We start from the raw sequence: 13,057 nt of genomic DNA on the forward strand, positions 1-13,057 counted from the left end.
TGCCCTCTATATAACCCTGGCACTGATCCCGCTCTTGGGGAGACGTCCCATGATGCCTCTCCAGGCTTGGACCTTCTCAGCCTGGTCTTTGCTGTCTGCATGTGCCCAGCTGAATGATTTCCAGTGAGTTGGAGGCTCCTCTGTGGACTTTGCTGAGCTCTGGCTCACAGCCCAGCTGGTGCTCTCCTTGGGATTTTTGTGAGGGTTTAAGAGTATCCCGCCTGGTTCACGACACAGGATTCGTGGAAAGACTTCACTGTCTGGCGTTTTTGGTGCAGCTGAGTTGACTGCAGAGGGAGCTGTGACCACAGAGAAGAGCTACAGGTGTCCATCAGATTCCCAGAGTTTCCAGACTGTGAATTCCTCTTACTATGGATGGAAGAGAGAAGGAAAGGAAGAACTTCGGCTTCGTTTTTAAAAATTTGCGCACCTCTACCTACGGATCTAGGCTTAAATTTCCTCTTTCAGAAGAACAAACCCATAAAGACCTTGCAGGTCATCTGAACTCAGCAGTTTTCCCACCTGTTGAGAGACTCATGTCTTCACTCCTTCCTACAACAGCTTGAGGATAGTCCGGAGCCTGGGGAGGACTAAGCTTAGGCAAGCTCCCCTCGACTGTGTGCAAGGCCAGCTCAACCGCCTCCTAGCAATGCCAAAGAGTCTGATCCTTGCCCCCTGAAATGACCCTGGGCAGAGCCAGATCCAGCAGGGCTTCTTGGCTCTTTCTCAGCAAAGCTACACGCTCGTGGGTGCAGGACCACATCCCTGGGAGAGTAAGGATCTGCAAGCACTTCCTCACAGGATATTTGAGCAAGGGCTGGAGTCCAAAGGATGCTTCATCCGTTCATGTAAATGTGACCCCCTGTGTGAGGGATCTCCCTGGCAGAGGTTCTGCAGTCAGAGGTTTCCAAAGCGCATGCCCCACCAGTGGAAGTTCACCACCAGAAATTCACCTCACTCTCCAAAACTGGGCTTTTTGGAGAAAAAACAAACCCACAACAACCATATATTTGTTTCTTAGGGTTTGGTTTAGGGCAGTGCCACTGATTTGGGCATGTCAGGTAGGTGACTGCAGAGGGAGCTGCGGCCACAGGAGAGCTGCAAGGTCTTACCAGCCTTCAGGTCCAAACTCCCTCTTCTCCTTTGAATTACCACCACGGCAGCAGGAAGGGGAGGAGGAGAGGAAAAGCAATAATTAACCAAATCAGCCGCTGCCCCAGGCTTATTTTTTTCCAGGCGGAAACCTGCCCGGCATGCCATGGCCCCAGGAAAAACAAGTGCAGGAACCTGTGAACCTGTTAACCTGTGAAAAGCTCATGTGAAAAAAAGGAAGCGCCCTGCCAAAAGAAGGACCAAGTTCAGCCTGTGGCCTCTGCCTTTTCTGGAGTCAGAAGAGACTGAGGAAAAGCTGACCCCAGTTCGTAATGAGGACATGCTGCATTCAATCCGCTCCTGGTCCCTGCAGCAAGACAAACCCCACCTTTCAGCAGTGTCTGCTTCACAGCGTAGAGCTTGAGGGAAAAGTGAGGATGAACTGATTGCCACGCCGACGGCACGAGCTCGTCTGAGCCGTGACACGGTGGGGCTGAAGTCGGCTTTGCAGGAGTGGTGAGGCTCTACGGCAGGGTGGCAACAGGGGACATGTGCAAAGATGTCAAAAATCATCTTCTGAGCTGTGCTGCAGGTCTGTTATGCATCCATATTCAATCTCAATATTTATCTCCTCTCAAATATCACTCACGGAGTTAATGTAGGCAGATGAGAGCACTAAGTGCACTGCTAAGGACAGTGTACATTGAAAATATAATTTTTAAGCATGTCCCAACTTGAGAGGAATACAAGGCCTTTGCAACCTCTGTTTGCAGCTCCCCTTTTTTAAGCTAGCGTCACTTTTCCTTCTCTCCCTACTCCAGGATTTCCCCTCCAGGCTTTTTCTTTCCCAGCAGGGCACTCTTAGAGGACGGGAGCCATTGTGCTGTTTAACTTCGCAAGCCACCCGTGCCGGCACAGACGCGGTGCGTGACTGGAGCGTGCCAGGCGCTGAGTTCTGCACACTTGTTGGCTATGTCCTCGCGGCCATCACGGCAGCTGCAGAGTACAGGAAAGGGAGCACGTAGAACCACGCTTGAACTTTCCTCACCTACTTCCCAGCCTCTAGCAACCAGCCCTCCTGTTCCCAGACCTTCCTCTTCCTTCACTCCTGCCCCTCGCCCGGCCAGGGTGGTGAGACCCACAGCTTCTTGAGAGGCTCCTGGGCACGCACAGGCACCAGCACATGCGCAGGGGAGGTGAAGAGGAGCAAACGACACGTGGGGACTGTGATCCCTAAGCTGCAGGTACTGTGGTTGGGCTCTACCTCAAGCGCCGTGCAGACCTCATAAGCGCCGGGTGGCAAGCTGGGCTCTTGGTGATGTCTCCTCACCATTAAAGTCATCATGGACAAGCCAAACCCAACCGCTCGGCTGGACGCTGTCCTACGGCACTTATCCTCACCGCTGGGTTTGGCCCCTGCTCCCATTTCCTTTCTGATCTGGGGCTCAGGTGGAAAAGGCGGAGGGGGGCGAGTGGAAGGCAGCAGCGGTCTCCACATTGGCCATGTTGTGACCTGGATAGCGCAAGGCATGGTCTTCTTCCACAGCCTGAAATGGGACATAGAGGATCCCGGAGATGTTTCTTGGATGCATGATGTAAGAAACAAAAAGTGCTGCACTCAGCATCCCCAGCCTCCTCTCTCATCACCTGAAAGGTGTTAATAGAGAAAAAGAAATTCACAATTGCCTTTGCGAGACCTTTGCTCTCACACCTGCGAATTCACCTGCAGCTCTGAACTGAGCCGGGAGGGAAAGCAGCGTTTGCACTTGGCGACTTCCCTCAAACGGCAAGCACGCAAGGAAGCTTACTTGCTGTGTTATTTGAGAGTTTGACGTTCCCAGGCTGATGTCTTTCTTATTCTTGGCTGGCTGGGGTGAGGAGGTTGTATGGAGAAGTCTGGATCTCCTGGCTCCTTTGCAGGTTTGTGTTGAGGGAGTTTCTCCTGAAGAGTGCAGGAACCAGGAGGGGAGAGATGGATTTGGAAAACTCAAGATGGCTTGTTAGAACAAAGGCTTTTTTTTATTTTTCTTTTTTTTTTTTTTTTTAATTTGACAATGTTCCCCAGCATCCCGCAAACAATAAATGAAGTTATTTGAATCTTGAACCTTGCTGTGCCAGTCTCTCCAAAAGCGTTTGCTTGCTTCTGACTGTACCCAAGTATCGTATTGCCTGCTTGGGTGGCTAACGTGTCTGTGAATACGTTATTCCCCAAAGGGGGTGTGTGGGGAAGGGAAAGGTTTAAATACTCCACGCCTTCACCAAAATGAGCAGCTGGAGGTGGCAGCTCCTTCCCAACCTGGGTGCCTCTTGTTTTCAGTTGTCCAAGCAACCCAAACTTGTCCTTTGAGTGCTGCGAGGTGGCAGGAGCAAAACCACTGAGAGGAAGAGGCTCTGCAAAGCCCAGGAGGAAGGTGTTAAAGCGGGGTCCAGCACTTGGTAGACTTGTCTGCTGTCCCCCCGTTCTGGGAGGTGGAGCTGTGCTGAGGAGGGTTCCACCAGCGCCTGTGTCTCCATCAGCTCTGTGATGCCTGAAGAGGAGGGGAAAGACCCTCCTGGAGGTTTTGTGGGTAGGAGCAGCGCCCTGGACGTCTGGAGGACCCGAGCGGCCATGAGTCCCATTTCCTCTGAAACTGGGACCCGAAGTACGGGGTGAAGCGTTTACCTCCTGTTGAGCTTGGCACAGCAGTGCCCTCCCTACGGGCGTCCTTTGCTCCGAGACCTGCTGCGGTGCTTCCCACCCTGCTCCACCGACGGCTTGCGCCCTGCACGTGCCTCTTCCTCCTCACTGCCCTGAGCTTTTCCCTTCTCCCATCTCCCGCCTCAGTGGCTCCTCTCGCCCCCTTTGCTGTCCTCTCACTCGCCCCTATCAGTTGCATTTGTGTGTGCGGGCTGTGTCCATGCTCACCCCTCGTGTGACTTCATCAGGTAGGGTTTAAACGTGCTGTCCCAGGGAGGCATTGGGAGGAGCGTCATTTCTCCGCAGTAAAGTTTTCATACCCTATTGTGCCTGAGCCTATATTCCTTAATTGATATCCCAGATAACTGCTCCTGCTCCGGCAGCAGCTCGTGCTGCTGCCCAGCCAGGGGTGTTCCGGTAAATTGTGTCTTCCTTCATACAAAAATAAAAACTCAAACATTGAATTTCAATTCCTACTTAATTTTAATTGTTTTCTTCCAAGTGCCCTCAGTGTCTGCTGTGGGGAGGGTTTCTGGCTGGTTCTCCCCTGGACGCCAGCTGGAGCCGCCTGCCTCTCCCCCGCAGCCGCCGATGCCCAGCACGGCACCGTCCTCCTGCCGGCTCTCGCCGACGCTGCTCCCGTTGTCCTGCCCGGCCCTACTAACGTGTTTCTCCTCTGTGTCTCAGCTATACCCTGGACAACGATGTCCTCACCACAGAGCAAAGGCAGTTCTACGAAGACAGTGGGTATCTGCTCGTTAAGAAGCTCGTTTCTGATGAAGACATTGAGCGCTTCAGGTGCGGGGCACTTGCCTGAGGTGCTGGGGGGCCCTGTGTGCGGCAGCATCCCGAGGGAGCTCTGGGAAGGATGCTGGACTCTCCCATCATGGATGTGTGTGGTGTTGCTGGATACCTTCCTCTGTAGCAATAGTGTCTTTGAGGAGAGTAACCTGGCCAAACGTGGCTAAAACGTGCTCTGGCTTCTCCGGTTCCCTCTGCTTTGCAGGAAGGAGTTTGTGAGGATCTGTAGCAAGGAGGTGAAGCCACTGGAAGTTCTGATAATGAGAGACGAGATCCACAGACCCAACTTCATTTGGTCTGAAAAAGCAGTTAAAGTAAGTGCATGATTTCCAGGAAGATGAAGAGTTGTTCAGATACTGTGCTCTGCCAGAGGTAAAAAGCCAATAGGGGGTGGTGGTGGGAGAACCTAGTAGGGCTTTACGAACCTTTACGAATATGTTTTAAGGCCAAGGTGAAGGCGATGTTCAAGCTGGGCAGGCGAAACTCACCCTTCTGGCAGGTACGTGGTGCTCTGTTCTGTACAGGCCTACTGTAATACGTGCTCCATCCAACGTCAGATGGATTTGTACTTGTGTTCATGTTGGGGTAGTTAGCAGCAGCAGATTCCCATCACTTTTTATAAGCTAAGAAAGTATCTTAATGTACGTAATGTGTAGGTACAGTTCCTCATGTATTGGCTTGTCCTGGACCCTGGAGTACTACAAAAATCAGGTGTTGGAGAATCAGAGGTGGACATGGGAGATTTCGTAGAGCTCTTGAGCTGTTGCGCTGGCAGTCATCCATCTTCGGCAATGCCTTGGCGTACGCTGCAGCAGAGAAAGCGCTGGTGAGCGTTGCGCCCACGGCAGCATCTCTAGGTGGTCTGTTTGTGCTCGGTTTTTATTTTGGATAAAACCGCCCTCATGAACAACCCAATCAATAGTTCGTTTACAGTATAGATCTCCCTAGCTTTTTTTTACTTGCAATATATTGCTCTAACATAAACCACATCTTTTTTTCTATCGCTTTTTCCTCTGTAGATCCTAAAATACATTGAATGCTTCACAGGGCAATTATATAGTGGCCATGCAGATGATGCTGATAAATAAACTTCCAGATCCTGGTAAGCTGAGCTCCAGGGAGAGGGAAATGCAGAAGTTGTTACGTATGCCTGGGTTGCCGTGTATTTAACTGAAGCGGCACTTACCCTTTTAGAAAATAAGTTGCTTGAATTGAATTAAAAACAATGCTGAAAATATATGAAATTATTTTGTTAATAATGTGTTTAGTTTAGTCCTGGCTTGGTGGGATACATTTCTTATTGTTCAGATTGCTGTAGATGTTTGGGTTCACACGTTGGGAGGTACGTGTGCGCCTCCTAAACTGAAGTGCTGTTACATCTAAAACATTCTTTCCATCTAATTTGTTTCTGCAGTTTAGGTCTTTGCACCATGTTAACTGTTCCTCAATTATTATTTTTTTTTTAAAGCAGCATTCAAGTTTCAAAAAGGAGCATGCAAAAACCAGACACCGAGCTGCTTATTCAGCCATCTGCACCTGCATGAAGCCCCACTGCTTAAGATATTTTTTTTTTTTTAGGTTTGACATTTCACACGTGTTGAAAACAAGTGCTTCCCGGAGCTTGGTAAGAGACAATAAACACAGAGAAGATCCTTTGCTTAGAATTTATGTGCTCTTTTCCAGACTAACAGTTCAGACATGTCAAATTCAGTCTGATTCCTGCCCTTGCTGACTGTGGGTGCACGCTCAGCGCTTTGATATGGAAGGCACGGGAACAGCTGCCAAAGGAGGGATTTTGAATCTTGGCTTTGGTTTCTAGTGCCGCCGATCAAAGTCTTACTTCATACAAGAGAAATGGGGGGAAAGGAAGTTTAATTAACCACATTACAGTTTTTTCAAAGTTGATTTGACTCTTCATAAGCTGTTGCAGTTCAGCAGAGCGGAGGCCCGAGCCGTTTCCTATTCAGAGGCACCCAGTTTCTGCGCGGGCACGGAGTACGTTGAGTTATTAAAACACTCGGTTTGTTCGTGCCGTTCCCAACAACTCCGCAGAGCAGCGGTGGACCCAAGAACCATGGCTGGGGTCTCACTGTGCCCTAAAGAAGGACTGAAACCCATGGGGCCTTGGATCCGGGATGGGCGAGATTTTTTCCACCGGTCATTTGTAATCGCTGTGGTAGTGAGCGATGCCCCGGTTCCTTGAGCAGCGTATAAGCTGCCACTTCACCAGTTCAGAGCGCTACTACATTGATGTTAAGAACACGATCCAAGAGCACCTGCAGAAAGAAGTGATTGAATTTGGACATGTAAAATACAAAGTCGCTTCTGCCTCAGACCTTGCAGTAATCTTAAATCATGATCTTATCTTGTAATCAGCAAGAATTTTTGGCCTTTTAGCTGATAAGGCTGCTTCTTGCTGCCTGGCTGCCCGTGCTGGAGAAGTGCCCTTCCCCTCCAGGCAGCCCCTTCACGTCTCTGGAAAGCAGCAGAGGAGCTCTGCGGGTTCCTCCTCCAGCTCTGCTCATCGCCATTCCCACCTCTGAGCTGCCAAAACTGATTTCATCCACGCGCCTTGGTACCTTTCAGTGCAAATCAGCCCCGCTAGGGCAAGCTTAGGCCAGCAGCTCTTTCGGTGACCCTAACTGTGACCGTGCGAGAACAGGCGGACACGGTTCATTCAGTACCCATCTGCGGCATTTGCTCTGCACGCCACGCCAATCCACTGAGCCTTTTGGCTTATTTCAAGCCAAAAGTGGTTTTGCGTGTCGGGATTTGTCGTTTTTTATTCCATTTAGTGTTGTCTGCACTTTTCTATTGGGGACTTTGAAGGGAAAATGAATAAGTTAATGGGTATTTTTATGAATACATGGCCAAACAGATAAGCTCATGCCAGGAATAAGCAGGAAACACTCTATCCAAAGATGGTGGCTTCTAAGTATTTGGTTGGTTGGTTGGTTTTCTCTTTTTGATGCAAGGTGTTTGGAAGAAGCAAGCAAAGGTCATGCAAGGAAAAAAAAATTAATCTTTAAAGTGGCCTCTGAAGGCCAGGATGGAAGCCGTGTGCCTGAGCATCAGCTGCTGAGCAGACGGACTGATGTGCTTCTGGCCCTCTGCGTGAGAAACTCGCCCAAGTGCTGCATTACCAAATCGCTTTGTGCTAATACAAAATGGTTGCACTGAGGTTGAACAGCTGAAGAAAACCTGACCTACAAAACCAGATTTGCTGTGGTTATTTTAAGTAATCAAAGAAAAATGATGATGAGAGATGTGCTTTACTTCTTGATTATTTTTTTCTAATCTCTTTCTTGGTATACTTTTGGGCTGATGCTCTATTAACGTAAGGGTACAAATAATCTTAATAGAACTATAATAATTATTATAGTTAGATGAAATTAGTATTATTTATATAAGATTCAATGCACGATTATGTTTTTAAAGTTTCTAACATCCTTCTTTCACGCAAAGTAAACACAGTGAATCAGAGTCTCATGCACGTTTCAGTTTGAGCTCACGTGGGAAGTCATTAGTACAGCTGATGAAGACATGGACTTTATTTTTATTTTTGAAATAAAGATTAAATTAGAGCAAAACCATGTCTGGTGGCTGCGTTGTCGTATTTCTATGGTTCAGAAATTCTCTTGGTGGGGGTGTGGTTGAATAACTAAAGTGAACCCTGGAAAGGAAGGAGTTTGGGCTGAGAAAAACATCAGGATGCTGCAGCTGAGAGTCACCCAAAGCCCAAACAACAACTGCCTGTGTCCTGCCTGTCCTGCTGCCTTGTGAGCTAAGGCCAGCTTTTTCTACTTTTAAATCCGAGCAGACACTTCATGACTATTACACCCTTTGCTCATAGGTATGGCAACACCAAGACCATTTTGGAAACAGCTTTGGGCGAACCACCTGCCAGTGTCTCTTCAGCTCCTCACTGCGTGACCATCCCGGTCCCAGCCCATGTCCTGGCTTCCACGCTGTCAGAGCCAAATGGTCAGAAAGCAGGGTATCGGTGCATCCGTAGCTGAATTATGCTGTGTCTGTGATTAAAAGCCAACTGTCCTAAGGAATTATTGTGTGAAATGCAAAATGAGCTGCAGCTGAAGGCCTAAGGGCAGCTTGTGTAAGAAAAAAATGGCATGCATGCTATTTATGGAAAGATTTTGCATATTTTTAATAAGGACTTTTGTTGAGCAACAGGCATGAAGCAAGGTTTCATGCAATCAGTTTAAGCGCATGCATGCAGAGCAGATAGCCAGCTTGTCCGTGGGGCATGAGGCAACCTGCACTGAACTAGAAAGTTTCAAGCCCATCGTCTCCTTGCAGACATCTGGTCACCTGCACCACCAGGCGGGGTGCATGGCTGCAGGGCTGTGAGTGATGCTACATGTTGTTCATGTGATTTTCAGACCACCTTTCCCCTGACCCATGCAGCCCTTGCCCTTGCACATCCCCTTCCCCTATCTCACCACCCTCATCGTGAAAAATTTTCTACTTATGTTCAGCTTAAATCTACCCTCTTTTAGTTTAACACCATCACCCCTTGTCCTGTCGCAGCAGGCCTTGCTAAAAAGTCTGTCCCCATCTTTCTTATAAGCCCCCTTTAAGTACTGAAAGGCCGCAATGAGGTCTCCCCGCAGCCTTCTCTTCCCCAGGCTGAACAACCCCAGCTCTCCCAGCCTTTCCTCACAGCAGAGGTGCTCCATCCCTCCGATCATTTCTGTGGCCTCCTCTGGCCCCGCTCCAACAGCTCCCTGTCCTTCCCGTGCTGAGGACCCCCGAGCTGGACGCAGGGCTCCAGGTGGGGTCTCCCCAGAGCGGAGCAGAGGGGCAGAATCCCCTCCCTCGCCCTGCTGGCCACGCTGCTGGCCACGCAGCCCAGGGTACAGCTGGCCTGCTGGGCTGGACTTCCCACAGAGCAGTTTGGGCTGGAGGGTAGAGGTTTCCCCAGGTCCGTGTATGTCCCTAGGCCTTGGCTGCATTTTCGGCCTTGATGATCACTCTAATTCACACGTGGTCCTAGGCATATTGACCCCACTGACCCCACTTGTGATTCTCATTACGTGGCTGGTAGTGTCTGGGGCATGGCCTTTTTTTTCCTAAAGATTCAATTCCAGAAATTCTCTGGTTCACATGAGGATTTCAAGAATTAGAGAAAAAAGGGAAGCAGAAATCTTCTTCCCAGTGCCAGTGTTTCTAAATACTGAAGTTTGAAAAAATAGGAAAGTGGAAAAATGGGATCCTAAAGCTTCAAAACCACAAGAGGGAAATGAAGAAAAATCCCATTTCATTGTAGTTTTAGCCCTTATGATTCTTTAAGCCGGTTTCATAATTTTCAGCACTTGACAAAGCTGCTGCTGGCCAGCTTTATTAACAAAAAGCATCCGCCCTCTCATACCTCGGCTTGGGGTTTGGCTTGGGAGCTTTCCAGATGTTCAGCTTGGGTCTTCAGCAATTGTTTCTATTTGCTGTATGAAAAAACATTTTCTCAGAGTTATTCTATTCTTTTAATCTCAAAACTAAAGGAAAAAATTCAGCCCAGCCTTTCCAAGAAATCTCCCTTCCAGGCTAAGACCTGGCATGTGAAATTTCATCCCCAAAAAGGACTTCTCAAAAGCAGCAACAGCAAAAAAAAAAAAAAAAAGAGCATGAGAAAGCATTTATTGCCACTGTTCCCAAGCAATTTCTAGGCTGAGACCCCACATTCCGCTGCAGCCTTCTCTTAGGAGCGGAGCAGCAGCTTCAGCGATGAACAAGCACTGAGATTTTTTGGGAGGGATTTACATACCTCACCAAACCTAACCTGGGTGTTCAAGTGCTTTATCCCCAGGATCTCCACGGGCCTGAATGAAACCAGACTGACAGCATCAGGCAGGTTTAACGCACAGGACATACGAGTGTTGGCATGTGCTGTAACTGAGGCCTTAATTTAGGAAGGTAATTAAGACCCCATGTAATTACTTCCCGTGCACATGCCGTGCTGCTGGAGCACGGGATGGGCTCGGATACAGGGGCACCAGGTGCTGCGATTTGCCCACGACGGGCTCCCATCCAGCCCCCGACCTCCTCTAAGCCACCCCATTTGCTCCAGCTCTGCCAGGGAAGGAGGAACCTGCTGGTTTTGTGCTCATTCATGTTCAGTGTCCTCTCCTAAAATCAGCACAGCCGACACGTGCCGAGTCATCCGGGGTTACGGCGCAGGCGCTCGCCTGGCGAGCACTCCCTGTCGGGACGGCAGCCTGCACCCATGCCGCTTATTTTCACGTTTGCACGTGTACCCTGTGCCTTTCCCAGCCCCATCTCTGCCTGGATAACCAGCCCAGACGTGTCTGGTCTCCAGCCCCTAGCTGCTGTGGGGAGAAACGGGGAGCAATTACCTTTTCCTATGCCAAATACCCCCTCTCCTTGCTCTGATTACTCCCCGGCTCATTGTGCAAGCGGCGTGGGTACCCCAAAACCAGCGCTGCGCCCCCCTCGGCTCTAAGTCTATGAAGACAGAACAGAAAAACACAATATAAGCAGCTGGGCTGGCGAGGAAGCCATGTGGCATGTTGATACGGCAGCAAGTCCGGCTGCCTGTGCCGAGCGCTGTCAGGCAGCCAACAAAAGGCATAAGCAAACAGCAGCCAGGTGGGAAAGTCTGGGAGAAATCAAACAGCAAGGTGCAAACTTAATAGTGAAAATAATTGTCGTGGAGAAGCCAGGTCCCCAGAGACACTAGGGGTTTCCCTTCCCTCTGCATTTGCCTGGCATTCTAAAAGTCAGGTTTTGAGTTTTTGTCTAAGGGACCATGGGCAAAGGTTATTTTGCCATTTTTGTCACTGTTAGTCATTTAAATAGAAAAGAGCACTGATTGCTCAGGCTGTTTTTTTCAGCCAGCAGTGGAGGACCCCAGGTGCTCCTCCAGGCTCTCCCCCAGGGGCATCGCAGGGCTGTTTTCGGGGCAAAATGAAACAAGATCTGCACCACAGCTTTGCATGGGAAATGAGAATAAAAGAACAGGAGAAGAGTTTTGCCTCCACTCTTGTCCCACACATGCTTAATTTTGGGAAGGAAAAGCCAGGCAGCAAGTGGGTTGGGAAAAATAAAATGATGTGAAATGGCTGGGTGAGTCCAGCTTGCCGGGGGAGCTGCACATGATGGCCCAGGAGACCATTGCACGGGCCCTGCCATGAAATACTGACGGGCAAAAAGGAGGTCCTTTAGCAGCGTACTTATTGTGAAAGCGTATTTTCATTAAGCTGATTTTACTCAAGAGTTAATAAGCCTAAACTGGTTATGCGGAGGGAGAAAGTGCTAAAGGTTTAGTTTTTCTTCAAAGCGTTTGTAAAAATCCAAGGAAAGATAATTTGTGGCAGCAGGGTGAGGTGTTCTAAATTAACACATCAGCAGTAGCCGAGGGCTGAGGGGAGGCAGGACACTTAACTTACCTAAAAACCAAGACTGATTTTGTAGAAGGTTATTAGGAGAAAAGCTGGATATCTTCCTTCCCATTTTGACTACACACAGGGCATTTTGTAGCTGGAGAAACAACTGTGCAGACAGGTGAAAATTCGGCTGGGGAAAGGGCTGATTTACCAGCTTACTACTCCGTAAATCTTAATAACGGCTCTGAGAATGCACATTCAGCATTATATTTCCAGTGTGATTTTGCTTAACGATTGAGGGGACAGGGCAGCTTCAGCAACCCTGCTGTCGTGATTCACCAGTGATGCTAACGGCGGCGGCGGAGGTTTCTGTAACGTGAATCCAGTTTAATGCCTTATACCCACTTACCGGTGTTAGGGCAGACTCTTGCTAACACAGCCTGGCATGCAGTTGGACTTCTTTGTTACGAGGTTGGAGGTATTTGCATCATGTCCCCAAAATTGGGACAGCTTCAGTGATAGTGTAGAACCAGCTGGGCTTGTCAGGTCACGCCTGAGCTGCCTCTCGTGGGTCTCTGCCTCTGCTCTCGCTCCCAAGGATCGGTGGCAAAGTACCGGCTCGGTAGGGACCGGAGACCCCGCCGGCTGCTCTGGCACGGTGCCGGGGCTGTGCGCTCACGTGGCAGCATGCCCCAGTGGGTAGGTCCCCTCCTGCCCGCTTCTGCTGGGCTGGAGCCATCTCTGGCACAAGAAAAGTATCTCCAAAAATAGACTGAGGCACATAAAATTCGTTACATCCATCTCCCCCGCTCCTTGTTTACTGCTGGGGTTTAAGCAAAGCAACGGGCCTTGGTTTCTTCATCCTATTTTTGCGTACGAGGATGAACTGAGAGTATTGCTTTCATTCCCTGGCTCCCAAGGAGGAACATACCTTTCCTACATATCACAGTCCTGGGGGCACTGATGAAGCTAAAGCATTACCCCACCTTTGACAGTTTGATTTCTGCAGAAATCTCCTTTTTGTTGGCCAAAGAGACAGGAACTGGAAAAAGCCCGAAGCTTTCATCGTGCCGGCTGAAGGCTGATACCAATGTGGAATTTCATGCTGGTTCTGTGGACTCTGGGTGAG

This window comes from Platalea leucorodia, assembly GCF_965183815.1.
Source record: "Platalea leucorodia genome assembly, chromosome: 4".
In the NCBI taxonomy this organism is placed as follows: Eukaryota; Metazoa; Chordata; class Aves; order Pelecaniformes; family Threskiornithidae; genus Platalea; species Platalea leucorodia.